We start from the raw sequence: 15,166 nt of genomic DNA on the forward strand, positions 1-15,166 counted from the left end.
TTTGATCCATTTGGACTTAAGTTTTGTACAAGGCGATAAACATGGATCTATCTGCAGTCTTCTGCATACCACTACCCAGTTATGCCAGCACCATTTGTTGAAGATGCTTTCTTTTTTCCACTGTACAGTTTTAGCTTCTTTGTCAAAAATCAGGTGTTCATAGGTGTGTGGGTTAAAATTAGGGCTTTCGATTCGGTTCCATTGGTCTACCTGCCTATTTTTGTGCCAATACCAAGCTGTTTTCAGGACTATAGCTCTGTAATAGAGCTTGAAGTCAGGTATGGTGATGCCTCCTGAAGTTCCTTTATTGTATAGGGATGTTTTGGCTATCCTGGGCCTTTTGTTTTTCCATATAAAGTTGATTAATGTTCTTTCCAGGTCCTTGAAGAATTGTGATGGAATTTTGATAGGGATTGCATTGAATCTATAGACTGCTTTTGGCAAGATTGCCATTTTTATTATGTTGATCCTACTAATCCAAGAGCATGGGAGATCTTTCCATTTTCTGGTATCTTCTTTGATTTCTTTCTTCAAAGACACAAAGTTCTTGATATACAGGTCTTTCACTTCCTTGGTTAACATTATCCCCAGATATTTGATGCTGTTTTTGGCTATTGTAAAAGGTGATGTTTCTCTGATTTCTTTCTCAGTCACTTCATCATCTGTATATAATAGGGCCACTGATTTTTTTGAGTTTACCTTGTATCCTGCCACATTGCTGAAGGTGTTTATCAGCTCTAGGAGTAACCTTGCGGAGTTTTTTGGGTCACTTATGTAAACTATCATATCATCTGCAAATAGTGAAAGTTTGACTTCTTCTTTTCCTATTTGTATCCCCTTTATCTCCTTTTGTTGTCTTATTGCTGTAGCTAGAACTTCAAGTACAATATTGAAGAGATATGGAGAGAGTGGACAGCCTTGTCTTGTTCCTGATTTTAGAGGAATTGCTTTGAGTTTCTCTCCGTTTAGTTTGATGTTAGCTGTTGGTTTACTGTATATTGCTTTTATTATATTCAGGTACGTTCCTGTTATCCCTGATCTCTCTAGGACCTTTATCATGAAGGGGTGCTGGATTTTGTCAAAGGCTTTTTCAGCATCTAGTGAGATGATCATGTGGTTTTTCTTTCGCAGATTGTTAATATGGTGGATTACACTGATAGATTTTCTAATGTTGAACCATCCCTGCATTCCTGGAATGAAGCCTACTTGATCATGGTGGATGATTTTTCTGATGTGTTCTTGAATCCGGTTTGCAAGTATTTTATTGAGTATTTTTGCATCAATGTTCATGAGGGAAATTGGTCTATAGTTCTCTTTCTTAGTTGTGTCTTTGTGTGGCTTGGGTATCAAGGTAATTGTAGCCTCGTAGAAAGAGTTTGGCAGTGAGCCTCCTGCTTCTATAGTGTGGAATACTTTGACGAGTATTGGAATGAGCTCTTCTTTGAATTTCTGGTAGAATTCTGCACTGAAGCCATCTGGGCCTGGGCTTTTTTTGTTTGGCTACTACTGTTTTTTTTCTAGCACACAAGAGGTCTTCCTACATCCCAGTGCCTGCAGTAAGCCCCCAGAGAGAAAGTTTGTTATGTACCTTCACTGACCCGAGATTTTGACCTTGTGCATTCTTTGGTGACATTGTCAGAACTTCAGATATTTGGCACTGAGAAGAATTTGGTCATAACATCTATGTTCTGTTGCTTATTTCAGAGACTGCAAAAAAGCCTGACTAGTAGGCATATTTAGAAACATCTCCCAAGGGACGATTTGTTATTTGGATTTCCCACTGCTACTCCTTTACTGCTCTCCCTCATTTCCCATCTATCTCCTACCTTCTGTCTTTTCCTCCCTTTTGTGGAAGCTGAACCTTGGCGATATGGGAATTTTATTAGTACTCTAACATTTCTCTCTGTGCTCCAGAATTGACTTGCATCCTATTGATAGGTGGGTGATTTATTTCTGTTATGATACAGAAACACAAAAAGCACAGTTAGGAATCTGGAATGCTGTCGAGTGTTTGGAAAGTCTATTTTCTTCTGTCCTTAAGAAGTCCAAATTCTTTTTTTAAATTTTTTTTTATCATTTTTTATTTTAATTTTAAATAGCTTGTTTTACATGTCAATCCCAGTTCCCTCTCCCTCCCCTCCTCCCGCACTCCCCTTCCCCCCTCCCTCCCACCCTATTGCCAAATCCTTCCACATAGGGGATATCTAGAGTCTGTCATTTTACTCTTGGTAGGGTCAAGGCACTCCCCTAAGAGTCCAGGCTGAGAGAGCATCTCTCTTTGTGCTATAGGCACATGAAGACAGTTTGTATACCAGGGATAGACACTGATCCACAGCTCAGGGCCCCATAGGTTGCCCAGGCCTTCTCACTAACACTCACATTTGGGGGTCCAGATCAGTCCCATGCTGGCCTCCCCACTGTCGGTCTGGGGTCCAAGAGCACTCCCCTGTTCAGATCAGCTGTCTCTACTGGTTTTGCCAGCCCATTCTTTGCCAATTTGCTCATCACTCCTCTCTCTCTGTCACTGGGTTCCTTGGGTTCAGTTCAGTGCTTAGTTGTGTGTTTGCCTCTGCTTCCATCAGTCACAGGATGAAGGCTCCCGGATGATTATAGACATCAAGTTCATTATCAGGAATGGGCATTCGAGGTGGTCCCTCCACTATTGCTTAGCTTGCCAATTGATGTTATACCTTTAGATCACTCGAGGTCACTCTGGTGCCTGATCTGTCTTCGATCCTATGATTCCCTCTTCCCCCTATTCTACCCCCACCCCCTCAACTTCTTGTTCCCCCATGACCAACTCCCTTCCTCTTTACCCCCTCTATTCTTCCCAGGTCCCACTCCCTCCCATCCCTCGCCATGTTCCCCATCAGAGGATCTTGTCTCCATCCTCTTCTCATGGGTACTATGCATATATGTATATCTTTTAGGTTCTTTCCTGTTTCCCAGACTCTCTATCAGTGGAAGTGCAGACTGGCACTATCCTGATCCATATCTAGAATCCATATATGAGTGAGTACATACCATGTTTGTCTTTTTGCGACTGGGTTACCTCACTCAGGATGGTTTCTTCCAGTGCTATCCATTTCCCTGCGAATTTCAAGATTCCATTGTTTTTTTCTGCTGAGTAATACTCCATTGTGTAAATGTACCACATTTTCTCTATCCACTCTTCAGCTGAGGGGCATCTAGGTTGCTTCCAGGTTCTGGCTATTACAAACAATGCTGCTATGAACATAGTGGAGCAGATGCCCTTGTTGTATGAACCTGCCTCATTTGGATAAATGCCTAAGAGTGGAATTGCTGGGTCTAGTGGTAGATTAATTCCCATTTTCCTGAGGAATCTCCATACTGATTTCCAAAGAGGCTGTATGAGTCGGCATTCCCACCAGCAGTGGAGGAGTGTTCCTCTCTCTCCACATCCTCTCCAGCATAAATTGTCTTCGGTGTTTTTGATTCTAGCCATTCTGACAGGAGTAAGATGGTATCTCAGAGTTGTTTTGATTTGCATTTCCCTGATGGCTAAGGATGTTGAGCACTTTCTTAAGTGTCTCTTGGCCATTTTAGCCTTCTCTACTGAGAATTCTCTATTTAGCTCTGTACCCCACCTTTCAAGTGGATCCTTTGGTGTTTTGGAGACTTGTTTCTTGAGTTCTTTGTAAATTTTGGAGATTAGCCCTCTGTCAGATGTAGGGTTAGTGAATATCTTTTCCTATTCTGTGGCCTGCCTTTTTGTCTTTTTGACTGTGTCCTTTGCCTTACAGAAGCTTTTTAGTTTCAGAAGGTCCCATTTGTTAATTGTCGATCTCAGTGCCTGTGCCACTGGTGTTATGTTTAGGAAGTGGTCTCCTGTACCAACTCGTTGAAGAGTATCTCCCACTTTCTCTTCTAAAAGTTTCAGTGTGGCTGGATATATGTTGAGATCTTTGATCCATTTGGACTTAAGTTTTGTACAAGGCGATAAACATGGATCTATCTGCAGTCTTCTGCATACCACTACCCAGTTATGCCAGCACCATTTGTTGAAGATGCTTTCTTTTTTCCACTGTACAGTTTTAGCTTCTTTGTCAAAAATCAGGTGTTCATAGGTGTGTGGGTTAAAATTAGGGCTTTCGATTCGGTTCCATTGGTCTACCTGCCTATTTTTGTGCCAATACCAAGCTGTTTTCAGGACTATAGCTCTGTAATAGAGCTTGAAGTCAGGTATGGTGATGCCTCCTGAAGTTCCTTTATTGTATAGGGATGTTTTGGCTATCCTGGGCCTTTTGTTTTTCCATATAAAGTTGATTAATGTTCTTTCCAGGTCCTTGAAGAATTGTGATGGAATTTTGATAGGGATTGCATTGAATCTATAGACTGCTTTTGGCAAGATTGCCATTTTTATTATGTTGATCCTACTAATCCAAGAGCATGGGAGATCTTTCCATTTTCTGGTATCTTCTTTGATTTCTTTCTTCAAAGACACAAAGTTCTTGATATACAGGTCTTTCACTTCCTTGGTTAACATTATCCCCAGATATTTGATGCTGTTTTTGGCTATTGTAAAAGGTGATGTTTCTCTGATTTCTTTCTCAGTCACTTCATCATCTGTATATAATAGGGCCACTGATTTTTTTGAGTTTACCTTGTATCCTGCCACATTGCTGAAGGTGTTTATCAGCTCTAGGAGTAACCTTGCGGAGTTTTTTGGGTCACTTATGTAAACTATCATATCATCTGCAAATAGTGAAAGTTTGACTTCTTCTTTTCCTATTTGTATCCCCTTTATCTCCTTTTGTTGTCTTATTGCTGTAGCTAGAACTTCAAGTACAATATTGAAGAGATATGGAGAGAGTGGACAGCCTTGTCTTGTTCCTGATTTTAGAGGAATTGCTTTGAGTTTCTCTCCGTTTAGTTTGATGTTAGCTGTTGGTTTACTGTATATTGCTTTTATTATATTCAGGTACGTTCCTGTTATCCCTGATCTCTCTAGGACCTTTATCATGAAGGGGTGCTGGATTTTGTCAAAGGCTTTTTCAGCATCTAGTGAGATGATCATGTGGTTTTTCTTTCGCAGATTGTTAATATGGTGGATTACACTGATAGATTTTCTAATGTTGAACCATCCCTGCATTCCTGGAATGAAGCCTACTTGATCATGGTGGATGATTTTTCTGATGTGTTCTTGAATCCGGTTTGCAAGTATTTTATTGAGTATTTTTGCATCAATGTTCATGAGGGAAATTGGTCTATAGTTCTCTTTCTTAGTTGTGTCTTTGTGTGGCTTGGGTATCAAGGTAATTGTAGCCTCGTAGAAAGAGTTTGGCAGTGAGCCTCCTGCTTCTATAGTGTGGAATACTTTGACGAGTATTGGAATGAGCTCTTCTTTGAATTTCTGGTAGAATTCTGCACTGAAGCCATCTGGGCCTGGGCTTTTTTTGTTTGGCTACTACTGTTTTTTTCTAGCACACAAGAGGTCTTCCTACATCCCAGTGCCTGCAGTAAGCCCCCAGAGAGAAAGTTTGTTATGTACCTTCACTGACCCGAGATTTTGACCTTGTGCATTCTTTGGTGACATTGTCAGAACTTCAGATATTTGGCACTGAGAAGAATTTGGTCATAACATCTATGTTCTGTTGCTTATTTCAGAGACTGCAAAAAGCCTGACTAGTAGGCATATTTAGAAACATCTCCCAAGGGACGATTTGTTATTTGGATTTCCCACTGCTACTCCTTTACTGCTCTCCCTCATTTCCCATCTATCTCCTACCTTCTGTCTTTTCCTCCCTTTTGTGGAAGCTGAACCTTGGCGATATGGGAATTTTATTAGTACTCTAACATTTCTCTCTGTGCTCCAGAATTGACTTGCATCCTATTGATAGGTGGGTGATTTATTTCTGTTATGATACAGAAACACAAAAAGCACAGTTAGGAATCTGGAATGCTGTCGAGTGTTTGGAAAGTCTATTTTCTTCTGTCCTTAAGAAGTCCAAATTCTTTTTTAAATTTTTTTTTATCATTTTTTATTTTAATTTTAAATAGCTTGTTTTACATGTCAATCCCAGTTCCCTCTCCCTCCCCTCCTCCCGCACTCCCCTTCCCCCCTCCCTCCCACCCTATTGCCAAATCCTTCCACATAGGGGATATCTAGAGTCTGTCATTTTACTCTTGGTAGGGTCAAGGCACTCCCCTAAGAGTCCAGGCTGAGAGAGCATCTCTCTTTGTGCTATAGGCACATGAAGACAGTTTGTATACCAGGGATAGACACTGATCCACAGCTCAGGGCCCCATAGGTTGCCCAGGCCTTCTCACTAACACTCACATTTGGGGGGTCCAGATCAGTCCCATGCTGGCCTCCCCACTGTCGGTCTGGGGTCCAAGAGCACTCCCCTGTTCAGATCAGCTGTCTCTACTGGTTTTGCCAGCCCATTCTTTGCCAATTTGCTCATCACTCCTCTCTCTCTGTCACTGGGTTCCTTGGGTTCAGTTCAGTGCTTAGTTGTGTGTTTGCCTCTGCTTCCATCAGTCACAGGATGAAGGCTCCCGGATGATTATAGACATCAAGTTCATTATCAGGAATGGGCATTCGAGGTGGTCCCTCCACTATTGCTTAGCTTGCCAATTGATGTTATACCTTTAGATCACTCGAGGTCACTCTGGTGCCTGATCTGTCTTCGATCCTATGATTCCCTCTTCCCCCTATTCTACCCCCACCCCCTCAACTTCTTGTTCCCCCATGACCAACTCCCTTCCTCTTTACCCCCTCTATTCTTCCCAGGTCCCACTCCCTCCCATCCCTCGCCATGTTCCCCATCAGAGGATCTTGTCTCCATCCTCTTCTCATGGGTACTATGCATATATGTATATCTTTTAGGTTCTTTCCTGTTTCCCAGACTCTCTATCAGTGGAAGTGCAGACTGGCACTATCCTGATCCATATCTAGAATCCATATATGAGTGAGTACATACCATGTTTGTCTTTTTGCGACTGGGTTACCTCACTCAGGATGGTTTCTTCCAGTGCTATCCATTTCCCTGCGAATTTCAAGATTCCATTGTTTTTTTCTGCTGAGTAATACTCCATTGTGTAAATGTACCACATTTTCTCTATCCACTCTTCAGCTGAGGGGCATCTAGGTTGCTTCCAGGTTCTGGCTATTACAAACAATGCTGCTATGAACATAGTGGAGCAGATGCCCTTGTTGTATGAACCTGCCTCATTTGGATAAATGCCTAAGAGTGGAATTGCTGGGTCTAGTGGTAGATTAATTCCCATTTTCCTGAGGAATCTCCATACTGATTTCCAAAGAGGCTGTATGAGTCGGCATTCCCACCAGCAGTGGAGGAGTGTTCCTCTCTCTCCACATCCTCTCCAGCATAAATTGTCTTCGGTGTTTTTGATTCTAGCCATTCTGACAGGAGTAAGATGGTATCTCAGAGTTGTTTTGATTTGCATTTCCCTGATGGCTAAGGATGTTGAGCACTTTCTTAAGTGTCTCTTGGCCCCTGAAATGAGAAATACATGCAAATTAAAGGAGAATACTAGGTCAGTATTGTTTAAATAAGAGTTGCCATGTAATAATGCCCCATGAAGATGTCTTTACTATTATTATGATACCAGATGTTTACAATTGCAGATGCCTAAACTATCTGACAAATTATGTCCATGTTACATGCTGAGGTCTTCAGATGTATTTGGGAATGAGATAGTTTGAGCCCAGTTGTGTTTATTAAAGAAATGTATGTATTTAAATGAAAAGTAGTGAACTGATAAGAAGATGCGTAACTGAGATATCTTGAGTAATCTATCAGGACACCTTGGAGATAGTACCTAAGTATTACCTAATCAGATATGCTGCAACCTTCATAGGTAAAATTGCCAGACTTTTAAAATTCTTCCTCACTTAGTCATCAGATGTGATTTTCTGGCACCAGGAGGTCATGACATTGAATGTAATGTCCCCTACAGCTTATGTAGATCATATATGAGATGAGAGTTAGATGCTCGATATTGACCACACTCTCAGGCAGGGATGAATGCCGTTGACTGAAGATAAATCTAGTCAGCACATTCTGGCATTGTCAGCTACTTTGTAGATAAACATCCTGAAACATACTAGGGTCCCAAAAATCATAGGCTGGTGCATTAGGGTCATGACTTTAGGAATATCCTGGTGTATAGAACAAATTTTTGGCCAACCTGGAATGGACAACGTAGAGATTCTCTCTCAAACTAACAACAAAAAATGTCCTTGATGTTATTCAGAATTGAGAAGCTATTTTCAAAAGTCTTTTGCCATTCACACCCCTGCCTTTCAAAGATCAGCTGACAACTGGAGTATATTATCACATAACACATGCAAAAGTCACTGATTTGCTCCAGATAGGTTTCACCATAAATCTTGTAATATGCAAATGATCAAAACTTAATGTTGCTTTTAATTTTACTTTTATTTAGCATGTTGTTGCCAATTTCATATGTGTGTAATATGCATTCTGATTATTATAATACTTCCAATCTGTCTCCCACCTGCATTACTTCCCTATTCAAGGGGCTCCTATCTAAGTGAAATTCTTAGGAGATCAGAGGTGTGGAGCATAGAGATCATGGATAAGTTACTGCTCCTTGCCCTCCCCCAAACGAAGAAACAAGCACAACATTTAAAGGGCCTATTTGGATTATGGAGAGAGCCATTCATCACTTGGATGTATTACTCTGGCCTGTATACTAAGTGACTCAGCAAGCTGCTGCTGGCTGTGATTCAAACCTGACACAGAAGTCTCTTCAACAGGCTCAAGCTGCTGTGCAGGCTGCTCTACCATTTTGACCATATGATCCAGCAGTCTCAATGGTACTTGAGGTTTCAGTGGCAGATAGGGATGCTCTTTGGAATCTTTGGCAGACATTTATAGGTGAATCACAGGAGAGACCTTTGGGATTTTGTAAAAAAGCTATACCATCACTGTATATAGCTATTCTCCCTTTGACAAACAGCTGTTGGCCTGCTATTGGAACTTATTGGAAACTGGACACTTGTCAAAGAATCATCAAGTTACCATACAACATGACCTGCCCAGCAAGAGCTGTGTGTTATCTGAAACACCAAATCATAAAGTAGGAAATTTAAAGCATAAATTCATTATCAAATGGAAGTGGTATATATATGATTGGGGCCAGGCAGGTCCAAAACAGACAAGCAAGTTGCATGAAGAAATTGCCTAAATGCTTATGGTTTCTACTCCCATTACAGTGCCATCTTCTGCCAAGCATACACCTATAGCTTCATGGGGTGTGCCCTATAACCAGATGAATGACAAAGACAAGACTAGGGCCTTTTTTACTGATGGTTCTTCACATTATGCAGACATCACCCAGAAGTGGACATCTTTTCCAATACAACCCTTTTCTGGAACAATCCTGAAAGACACTGGGGAAGGGAAATATTCGCAGTGGGAAGAACTCTGGGTAGTACACATAATGGTAGATTTTGTTTGGAAGGAGTAATGAGCAGATGTACAATTGCTCTGTAATGTAGGTAATGGATTGGCTGAATGATCCAGGACTTGAAAAAAAGCATGACTAGAAAGTTGGTGGGAAAGACATCGGGGAAGAAGTATGTCACTAAGTCTATCCAAATGGACAAAGGATGTGAAGATACTTGTGTCCCATATAAATTCTCATAAAATGTGATTGCAGATCAGGAGGAGTTCTACAACCAAAAAGATAGAGTGACTCAGTCTATTTACAGTTAGTCTCTTTCTCTGACTGTCCCTATCATTGTTCAAAGGGCTCATGAATAACATGGCCATGGTTACAAAGATGGGGATCATGTATGGGCTCAACAGCATAGACTTCCATTCAACAAGGTTTGTCTGGTTACAACTGATACTGAGTACAACATCTGCCAACAGCAAAGACCAATATGGAGCCCTATGTATGGCACCATTCCCTGCATGACCAGTCTTTCACCTGGTGGCATGTTGACTACATTGGTCCACTTCTTCTGCAGAAAGGACAATGCTTTGTCCTTATTGGAGCAGTTACTTACTCTGGTTATAGATTTGCCTTTCCTGCACATAATATTTCTGACAAAACTACCATCCTTATACTTAGGGCATATTGCATACACCTTCATGGTATTCCACAGAGTATTGCTCATGGCCAAGGTACTTACTTCACAGCTAGAGAAATGTGACATTGGGCCAATGATTATGGAATCAACTAGTGTTAATATTTCTCCCTCAATTCTGAAGTAGCTGTCCTGTTAGAAAGATAAAGTGGCCTTTTAAAGACACAGTTATAGCTTCAATTAGTGGAAGTAGACTGGAGGGCTGGGACAAAGTTACCCAGAATGCAGTACATACTTTGAATCAGCATCCAATATATGGTTTCTCCTATTAACCAGGAACCATGGTACAATAACGAAGGGTCAGAAAGGGTATATTTCCCCCTTATTATTAGCCTTCCTGAACCACATTAAGAAATTTTTTGCCTCCTATTATAGCAACCTTAAGTTTGGATAGTCTAGAAGTTTTAGTTCCTGAATGGGAAACACTTCTGCAGGTTATGCATCAAGTATCTTATTTAATTTGAAGCTCAGGCTTCACCATGGCCACTTTGGGTACTTGATATCCTCTGGCCTATAGGCAAAGAAAGGAACAACAGTGTTAGGAGGAGTGATTGATCCAAATTACCAAGGGGAGCTGGATTGGTTATCCACAATGGAGGTGAGAAGTATTATATCTGGGGTGTAGGATATCTTTTAGGGCAACTTTGGTGGCTACCATGTCTTGTGATTAAAGTGAATGGGAAACTACACAGCCTAATCCACACAAGATGTGAAGGGCCATAGACTCATCAGCAGTGAAGGTATGGGTCACTTCTCCAGGAAAAGAGCCTAGACCTGCTATAGTGCTTGATAAGGGTCAAGGCAATTCATATTGAGTAATAGAGGAGGGTAGTTATAAATACCAGCTAAGGTCTTGTGACCAGTTGCAGAAACAAAGAATATAAATTGACATTAGTGTTTCTGTCATATTTTGTTAAGAATGGTTTTGCAAAGATATTTGTGTTTTCTTTCCTAGATTTCTTTATCATATAATGTAACATCAATTGAGAGAATACCAATGGCTATCACATTTAAGTATGACATAGCAAAAGAATGTTTCCCAAGGTACATTGTTGCCTACTCTAAAAGTTTTAATGCATTTCCAGCGGTACAAGGGATAGTTACATCATGTTATATGTAATTATGACCTGTTTATCATTTTCAATTGAAAATTAAGAATGCTTTAAGGAGATATGAGTGTGTTTGTTAAGTTGACAAGAGGTAGACTTGTGATGGTTATTCTTGGTTGTCTACTTGACTACATCTGGAATTAAGTAAACTCCAACTGACTGGCTATACCTATGAGAGATTGTTTGCTTAATTATATCATGTGAAATGGGAAGATCCATCTTTAATCTAGGTCTTCTGTGGTGGGAAGACTCACCTTTAACCTGAGCTACATTTATTTCTGGTAGCCCGTATAGAGAACACGGGCTCTTGCTCTCTTTTCCTGATTATTTTGGCTCTGACTCTTGAATTCATTTCTTCACTGGCATTAGAGATTACTTCTTCAGGATTCTAACATATACGGAAGACTAGCTGAGACCTCCAATGTCATGTACTAAACAGTTACTGCATCATTGGAATTTACATTTTTATGCAACTATTGTTTGACTAGCCAGAACACAGCCTGGAAGCTAATCTCATAAATGCATTCTTTAGTGTGGGTGGGTGACATGTCAACTAGGTAATAACATAAAGTGCTGGCGAGGATGGAAAAACTGCACTCCATTCACCACCAAGGAAGCAGAAATATAACACTTGAGAAATCAGTTTAGCAGTATCTACTAATGTACATTTTGAGCATACCCTGCAGCTCATTTTAGCAAAAAGAAGATAAATTGTGTGATCATCAAGGCCACACAGTGGATACTTACATCAGCGCACCAGTAATGATGTCAAACCATAAACTGCTCAACTATCTACCAACAGAATAACAGATATTTTGAGGTGTCCATGTCCCCCTCACTAAAAACTCCACATCTATACTATGGCATTAATGAACCTTAAAATGCAACGTTGAATAATTCTACAAAGAGTAGAACTAGTAAACATTTGTGTTATTCCATTGATGCTAACTAGAAAGACAGGCAAATCTCCTCCATTCTTCTGCTGTGGAGGAATATGGCTGTTGTGGGTATGGCACTGGTCAGCAGAGGCCTAGGAGGTGGTAGAGAGGCTGAGTCATGTCATGTTCACCTTCAGGACAGAAGTGCTAGTCACATATTTCTGAGGAAGATAGCAGTGTGTTGTATGCAACACTATTGATGGATGTTCCCAATAAACAAGAAACTATAACCATATGTAATACATTAGCAAACAAATTCTCAGATGAGTAATTCAAGGGAATCAATATACAGAACAAAACTGAATTAGCCACAAAATACAGAGTGAGAAAGAAAAATTTGCATGTATGTAAGTTGTCACAGGGATATTTTTCACTAATGACCTTCTGCTCTAAGGAGATCTCAGGAAGACACAGGAGGCACGAAGAGCTTCTGACATCAATTCAGATATGTTATCTGAATCCCAGCCTTATTATGTACTCATCCAGGGAACATATTAACTGTCCCATGCTTTGTTCCTCCAATGAATTATGTTCATATAAATACATGAGTTAGACAGTTCTCGAGGAGACCAAATGTGGCATAGGAATGACAATATTTTTTTAATTTTAAAATTTAATTAATATAGAATTATGGTAGCCTCCATCTTCTTCCTATATCTCCAATGCCTCTACTCAACCTCCTTCCCAAATTCACAATTACCTCCTCTTCTTTATTGCTGTTATATGTACATGTAGATGAATAAGTGCACAAATACAACTTGCTGAGCATGTTCTGTGTTGCTTAAATGTATATGTGTCAACTTTCTATTGAATAGCTAATCAGGGACTCATAATTCTTGGAAAAAATTAAAGCAGTCCCTTATATGTGGAAGTAACACAAGCCACCCTGAGGCAAGGTAAACAGGCAGAGGACATGAGGAGGAGGGATGAATGCCCTAGTTCTAGAATTTAGTTAATGTCCTTGCTAGCAGCAAAGCAAGAATTCTAACATGAGTAACAGCTGCTCACTGGACTTCTCCTTTCTCTGGTATACATCCCCAGTTTTCTAAAATCCCACCAGAAACCCCATTCACAGGAAAAAGACATGCATTGAAACCTTTGTGTAGCTTTAGTGTTTTTACTTTCACAGACCATCTTTAGAGAGACTTTAACATGACTCACATATCAAAATGTTTCTTTTTCAAAGCAACCTTTTGAGATATATCTTGAGTCATCAAAATGGCCCATGTGGCCAATGCCAAGAAAATGGCTCACTCCGCTGGAGTGACCAGCACCTAGTCTTGAGTGCATCCAACTTTCATTTGATTCTACTTTTGGGATACAAATACTCTGACTTGGCTACATCTCACTTTTTCTGAGTGCCTTTCTTTTACAAGCATATATTTAAATATCTTAAAAAATATCACCATCTCTATTCACTGAACTGTATAGTACTGGAAAGCCTTTACACAATTTTGAAGCTATAAACTCCCAATTGGCCTGAGACTAAATCTCTCAAAGTCTAGAGGAACATCTCAGTCTACTGAGAGCAGTAGTGTGGAGCTGTGCTCTGTTCTCTGGCAATGCCATATATTTACTTTCTTAGGAGGTGTCAAGATGAGGGAGAGCTGTAATGCCTTACTTGTGTTTCTCAAATATAGCAAGATAATCTGAAGAATGAATTTATATGTCCACATTATGCTTGTTTTTATGCAATATAGGAGTTAACTATTTTATTCCAATTGGGTCTCTGCTCCACGTGAGCTCTGGAGGCAGGGTAGGGCCTTATCAACTGATGACATTAGACTAGGTTGTGAATGTGTTTCTAGACAGGAAGCTGCACTGCTATTTAAACAGACTTTCCACTATTATTCTACTTTCAAGGCTTAGCTTGTAGACTAATCTCAAAATAACAGATTATTTATTACTGAGTAGTTAACTTGTCTTAGGATCATACAACTTCTGTGTTTTCAGCTGGCCTCTGCCAGAAGCTGCCTGTTGACTCTGATCCTAGGAGCTTATCATACTCTAACAACTGTCTCTGCAGATACCTGGGTCAATCCTCCAGTTTGGGAGTGTGCCTGACATTTAGCTCAAGAAATTATCTTGTTAAAATTGGAGAACAAAATCTTTCTTTATTGTACCCTTGGAAGCCTCAAAGATATACATGGATATCATAAGACATGAAGAAAAAGCTTTCAGGGAGGCCCTAGTGTGTTGCTTATCCAAATATTTTGTAGTGTTTTCTACATATTACTAAATTTCTAGTGTGCCATTGTAAATAAATGGTAAATCTTCTACTTTTGTGTAGACAGAGAGTATACAGAATATTGTTCATTACATTACTCATGTTTAGATAAAGTAGCTCCAATGGCAAAATGGAAAAAAACAAGGAACTATATACTTTTAGAAATATTATAGCAGGTGGACAGCTTTGTGACAGCATTAGGAGAGTTAGCAAGACTGTCTATGCTTCCTGTAGTTAAACATCTCCTCCTACAATTGTAGACCAGCAAGGATGTTTCCTTGTTTCTCCAAGGGAAAGCAAACAGGAGTTCAGAGACCTTTTATCACCTACTTAAACTATACATATAAAATAAGACAAGGATATAGGGATTCCACTAAGTGGCTTTCACTGGAACTTGGGACAGTGAGAATTTTCTTGTTGCTCTTAGGTTTTGATAGGCTATCTCAAGTTCTGCTTCCTAAAAAGACTTATAAACCATGAAAGGGGAAAAAGACGGAGAATTTTATAAAATATCAATGGTAAAGTCATGCTCACAATGGTGTCAGGGATATATATCAACTTATAGAACTCATAAAAGTACTGATATCATGGCTGGAGAGATGACTCAGTGGATGAAAGCATAGGCAGCACTTCCAGAAGTCCAGAGTTCAAATCTCTTAATCACATGGTGGCTCACAGCTATCTGTAACAAGATCTTGTGCCCTCTTCTGGCATGAAGTGTACGTGCAGATAGAACACATTTACATAAATAAATCTTTAAAATAAAAAGACACAAAGAAAAGAA

Source organism: Mesocricetus auratus, unplaced genomic scaffold (assembly GCF_017639785.1).
Source record: "Mesocricetus auratus isolate SY011 unplaced genomic scaffold, BCM_Maur_2.0 Super-Scaffold_4256, whole genome shotgun sequence".
NCBI classification, from domain to species: domain Eukaryota; kingdom Metazoa; phylum Chordata; class Mammalia; order Rodentia; family Cricetidae; genus Mesocricetus; species Mesocricetus auratus.